The sequence below is a fragment of the Acipenser ruthenus genome, unplaced genomic scaffold, assembly GCF_902713425.1.
Source record: "Acipenser ruthenus unplaced genomic scaffold, fAciRut3.2 maternal haplotype, whole genome shotgun sequence".
In the NCBI taxonomy this organism is placed as follows: domain Eukaryota; kingdom Metazoa; phylum Chordata; class Actinopteri; order Acipenseriformes; family Acipenseridae; genus Acipenser; species Acipenser ruthenus.
The window spans coordinates 18,963-24,866 of NW_026708492.1; the positions used below are offsets into that span (position 1 = coordinate 18,963).

General features: G+C 36.3%; 1 long non-coding RNA gene across 1 annotated transcript; it reads right to left on the reverse strand.

Moving 5' to 3' along the window:
- Positions 1 to 745: 745 nt before the first annotated feature.
- Positions 746 to 5,265, reverse strand: LOC117415539 (uncharacterized). Its single transcript, XR_004546429.2, has 3 exons — positions 4,973 to 5,265; positions 4,430 to 4,494; positions 746 to 1,659 (listed from the first exon to the last, which is right to left on the reverse strand). It is a non-coding gene; the product is annotated as an uncharacterized LOC117415539 (long non-coding RNA).
- Between the last annotated feature and the right edge of the window lie 639 nt (positions 5,266 to 5,904).

The following is a 5,904-nucleotide window of genomic DNA, read 5'->3' on the forward strand; positions in this document are numbered from 1 at the left end:
ATGATATTAAATGTAACACACAGGATGTAAAACAAATTTTTGTTTTGGAACTGTTAGGAGTCACAGTGAAAAGACAAAAAACAAAACAGCAAGGCCCTTGAGAGAATGTTGTTCTGCTAATGAGAGGCCTTTTTTCGCCTTGGTTCACCACTTTAAAAGTAGCAAATATGGTATAATGTTGAAGGTAAAAGTATTATTTTTTTTTTACATCTAGATTATGTTTGTTGTTACTTTCAGATTATAATATCTACAGAAAACTCAGCCTGTCGTAAAGTCCCATTAAATTACACAGAGATAAAATAAGTCCAGTAAATCTTATCTAATATGTATTAGTTTGAACTGTACACAGTGTGTGCATTACCGTTTTTCATACTGGAAAATGTGAGGCCTACAAAATGATGACAATACATATCAGGTGAACCTTTACTGGAATTCTTAGGTGAGCAGCATATACTCAAAATACAATACCAGGTCGCTAGGTGAAAATAACCAGAGAGACAAAAAAACAAGCCTCGTCGTCCTTTGCCTCATGTTGATGGAGAATGTCTATCTGTGGCTCGATAAGGATTCCACTCCTGTGGAGTCTCCTAGAGAGATATATTATGAGAATGGTGCCTCAAGGGAGCCTGGCCTACACAGGGCAAATAGTTTGAAGCAGCTTCATCCTGAATACTCTCTCTGAGAACTCTCCTCGCTGAGGGAGTGTTTGGAAGGAAAGCCAACACAAACTCAAGAGTTGCGCAAAGGAAAGCAATACTTTATTAGCTACAATAATACATCAGGGAGAAAGATCTGGTATTATTAGCTTGTGGAAAGAAAAAACAGTGAGGAATGGGCTATAAAATCTACACCGACAGTTCAGGAAAAGCGCAAACACAAAGTGTAATTGGAGGCTGTTCAGGGAATGTAAAAAAGGCCATTTGTTTCATTAACTCTGTTCAAAGCAACGTTACGAAGGTCCGCACTCATCAGATAAAAAACTAATTAATTCAAAAAGTAATTTTCATTATTTATCTTCATTTCACAGCTTAATTTTCTGAAGAACAAACAGAATAAAGTTCTAATCCATAAGGAAAGTCACAAACATGTTTCAGCCTTCATCAGTATGTATACACAGCTTCAATCCCTCAATTTAAATAGACTGAGTTTAACAGGTAATTACAGTTAAGTAAAGTGTTAGTTCATGGGCACATAACACAAATTACCAATTGATTTGCCACACCTGGTACATAACGGACATTTGTTCATCAATTTTAGCTTAGATTCCAAAGCTGGGGGGGCTCCCAAGTGGCGCATCCAGTAAAAGCACTCGCTAGAGTGCAGGATGCGCTCTATAGCCTGGACGTCGCAAGTTCGAGTCCAGGCTATTCCACAGCCGACCGTGGACGGGAGCTTCCAGGGGGCGGCGCTCAAGTGGCCGAGCGTCGCCCGGGGGGAGGGAGGGTTAGGTCGGCCAGGGTGTTCTCGGCTCATCGCGCACCAGCGACCCCTGTAGTCTGGCCGGGCGCCTGCGGGCTTGCCTGTAGCTCTGAGGCGGCTGCACGGTGAGTTTGCAGTGTGTAAAGAAGCGGGTGACTGACGGCACATGCTTCGGAGGACAGCGTGTGTTCATCTTCGCCCCTCCCGAGTCAGCGCAGGGGTGGTAGCGGTGAGCTGAGCCTAAAAAATAATTGGACATTTCAAATTGGGGAGAAAATAATAAAAAACTAATTGGCAATGACTAAATTTTAAAAGAAGAAGAAAAAAAAGATTCCAAAGCTGTTATCTCAGTGTAATTTACATACAAAATGAAACATTCCTCAATTGAATTACAGACATCAATTAATTATCCAGCATTGATCCTTCAAATACCCCATAAACCAGTTATATAGACACACTAATAAACACATTTCCTAACCTATTATTTCAATTATTAATCAAGCTTAAATACAAGTCATTATTCTTAAAACAGAAATTAGGTATAGTTCATAAAGAAGGTACCAAGTCTAATTCTTCATTTAATCCATTTGGTACCACAGTATTTAAGTTAAAAATCCAAAACGATTCTCTGTGCAACAATTTATTATTAAGGATTGCCACCCCTCCTATTTTGACTTTCTTTTTCTATTCCAATACACCTTAAAGTATCAGGTGGAGTAGTGGTTAGGGCTCTGGACTCTTGACCGGAAGGTTGTAGGTTCAATCCCAGGTGGGGACACTGCTGCTGTACCCTTGAGCAAGGTACTTTACCTAGATTGCTCCAATAAAAACCCAACTGTATAAAAGAGTAATTGTATGTAAAAATAATGTGATATCTTGTAACAACTGTAAGTCGCCCTGGATAAGGGCGTTGGCTAAGAAATAAATAATAATAATGTCATGGTTTTCTTCCAAGAAATGTTTCGCAGCTGGTGAAGTTATATCGTGTCTCCGAATGGAGCTTCTATGTTCACTAAGTCTAGTTTTTAATTGACAAGTGGTTTTACCCACATACCCCTTTCCACATGGACAAGTCAGTAGATACACTACAAGTGTGGTATTACATGTTATACAAGATTTAAGCTTTCGTTTTTTAACAATTGTAGGACAATTAAAAAAACTAGACTTTATAAGATTCTTACAAGAGACACAGTTGCGACATGGAAAGCACCCCATTATAAATGCTCTTTCACTCTTCGATTTTTGTACGTCTGCTTTCACCAACATAGTTTTAAGATTAGGTGCTCTTCTGTAAGCAAAAAGAGGGGGAGTCTGAAAACCAGAAAGACGTGTCAGAAGACAAAATACGCCAATGTTTAGTCACTATTGATTTGATCTTATGGTAATGCGTAATTAACTGAAAATTGTTTTTGTTGTTTTGATTTTCTAATAAATAAACTGTCACGCTTGGCACTTTTGACTTTATAAAATGCATCCTTAAGCCATTTTTCTATACATCCCCATGATCGAAAATGGTCCAACAGGTGTTTAGCCTGTCTCTCAAACTCCTCTATATCACAAATCCTGTGCAATCTATATAACTGGCTGATTGGAAGTCCTCTCTTTAAGGAGATAGGAGGATAACTGTCAGCTGATAATAAAGTATTTTTATCTGTTGGTTTTCTATACACAGCGGTACTCCAACGATTTACATTCTTATATAAATAAACATCCAAAAAATGTATCTGATTTAAACTTTTTTCTACAGTGAAAGTGATTGACTCGACTCTTGTATTGATGTAGTTAACAAAATCATTTAAATTAACTTCAGTATCGGAACAAATCATAATGCTATAATCAATGTACCGAGCCCAATATTTTACACAACCTTTATAGGGATTGTTGTTATAAATATAATCATCCTCAAATTTGCCCATAAATACATTTGCATAATTTGGTGCTTATGGAGTCCCCATTGCTGTTCCATGTATCTGTAAATAATAATTTTTATCAAAAAGGAAATAATATTTTTCTAATACCAATTTAGTCAGCTATAAAATGTATTCAGTGGGGGCGTTGACATACCTGTCGTTTAACTAAACAGGAAGACAAAGCTTCCATTCCCTCAAAATTGGGAATATTAGTGTATAGAGATGAAACATCCAAGGTCACAAGCCAATCATTTTCACATACATTCTGAATACCTTGTAACTTTCTAAAAAAATCGGAAGTATCTTTTAAAAATGAAGGTAAACATTGAACTTAGGGAAAAATATGATGATCCACATTGCTAGAGATTTTCTCAGTCAATTAACCTATCCCAGCTACAATTGGTCATCCCGAGAGATTAACGATTTGGGAATATAAAGTATTAAAAACAGGTCTTATAGGATTTTCTGTAATTAAGAATTTGAATTCTTGTTCCAAAAGCCAAGAACTATCCAATCCCATTTGTAACATTTTATCAATTTCTTTTTTGAAAACCAATGTTGGACCATATGTTAGATGTTTATAAAATGTATCATCCAATAACATCGCCTTTATTTTGTTAACATAAGTAATTGTATCCTGAATAACTATAGACCCACCCTTATCAGCTGGGTTTATAATAATTTCTTTATCAGTCATTAACTCATGAAGTGCCATTCTTTCATTATTTGCCATTCAAATTGTTAATTTTATAGGTATGTGAATCATCATTACTTTGATTTGTCAATTCCTCATCAATATCACCCTCCACCAATCTACAGAAAGTATTAACAGAAGCATTGGTCACAAATGGCATAAATGTACTCTTAGGTTTAAAATGGGTATAGTTTGTTGGTTCTTTAAGCATTGTCTTAGATAAAAAAAAACTTTTCAACTTAATATTCCTAAAGAACTTAAATAGCTCTATTTTAACTAGACAAGAATCTGTAACAGTAGTTGGTACAAAAGAAAGACCTTTCGTTAGTACAGTCACTTGATCTGTAGAAAGTTCTTTGCTGGACAAATTAAAAACTACATCTTCATTGAGGAAGTTTCTTTTTACCTTTGTGTTCTTTTTCCCCCTCTCTTGGTGCTGAATTTTTTCGTTGAGAAATCTTCGTATCGGAGCTAAAAAAATGAGGGGGTTAAGGAGGCCATTTTTCCAGAGGACTCCAGTGAAGTGGAAGACTCCCAATGTATTTACGATTTTAACCTTAGGCCGTCCACTCCCATAGTTCTGTCTCTAATCCACTTGACAGCCAGACATAGATTTTATTCTTTTTAATACAGTGTATCACTTTGAAATTTCTTAATCTTGAACTTTTACAACTTAGACTTTCCAACTGTTTTTCTGTTTTTTCTTGTACAGAAATCATTGCACTGTGGTCGAATTTCTGTTCCACCTCCATTTGGCAGGCGGCAATGGATTATTTTGTTATAACCATTTCTTTAGTTGTAAAATCCACAATTAATAACATCAAGTCCATAGAACACTGGTTTAAAATTTGACACCATGTCTGGCAAAATTCAGCATTTTCTTTGCCGATGGTAGGTTCCTTTTGGAGGTGTAAGCCCCTTGGTATTCTATTGCTCCTGTAATACTCACTCAGTGTTACAGCATGTGAGTCCAAATGAATTTCCTTCTTCTGTAAATGTAACCATTTTTCTGTAAATTTATCAATTTTTTCAATTTCTGATGTAATTCTGTTTGTACAAAGATATTCATATGCATAATTTTGTTGCATCAGTAACTATATAAATAAAGATGTTTTAATACATAACCAATTAAAATAATATGAATTGCTTTAATAAATAAGAAGAATTGCTTTAATAAAGTTTCAATTGCCCTTTTTATTTCACAGCTATCATACTGTCACAATCTGCTCTCCCTACACAGCACATGACTTCTCATAATAGAACAAATATGAAGTGTCAGTGAAACGAAACTATTGCACTATACCACTAGTGCACTTCAGAGCCATACCAAGGACATGTTGATCAGATTCCCAGATAACTGTGCAAACCAACTGCAGTAAACTGAATAGCAATGTAGGTAATTACTCGGAGTATCAGCACCCCTATTAAGCACAGAGCTGTACAAAATTGAAAACAGAACAAGAGAGCTCACATGTGCAATATACTCCAGTTACAACCAATTATAGAAAAGCACATTAAAAAAAAAGTATGCTTTCAATTTAGGCTTTAAACAATCCAGTGTTTCAACCTGCCTGATGTGAACCGGAATAGAATTCCACAAATAAGGCATGGAGAGTGGCATGGAAGAGTGGCTTGTACAATTAACCCTCAAGATCCTCGTCATTGCAAGGCTACCCTTGGTGGTGAACTCGTGAGAGTACTGTCTCTTGGGCAGGCTTGGAATGATGAGAAGAGGCACAGCTGTCTTATGTTTTCCAAATGTCCACCGACAGGTTGTATTTTGAATTGATGTTTTGCACCTTCTCTATTCCTTTTGTAATTTTAATGTTGAAAAATTAGCATTTGGGAACTTACAATACGACGCTTGGCAACTTTATTTCA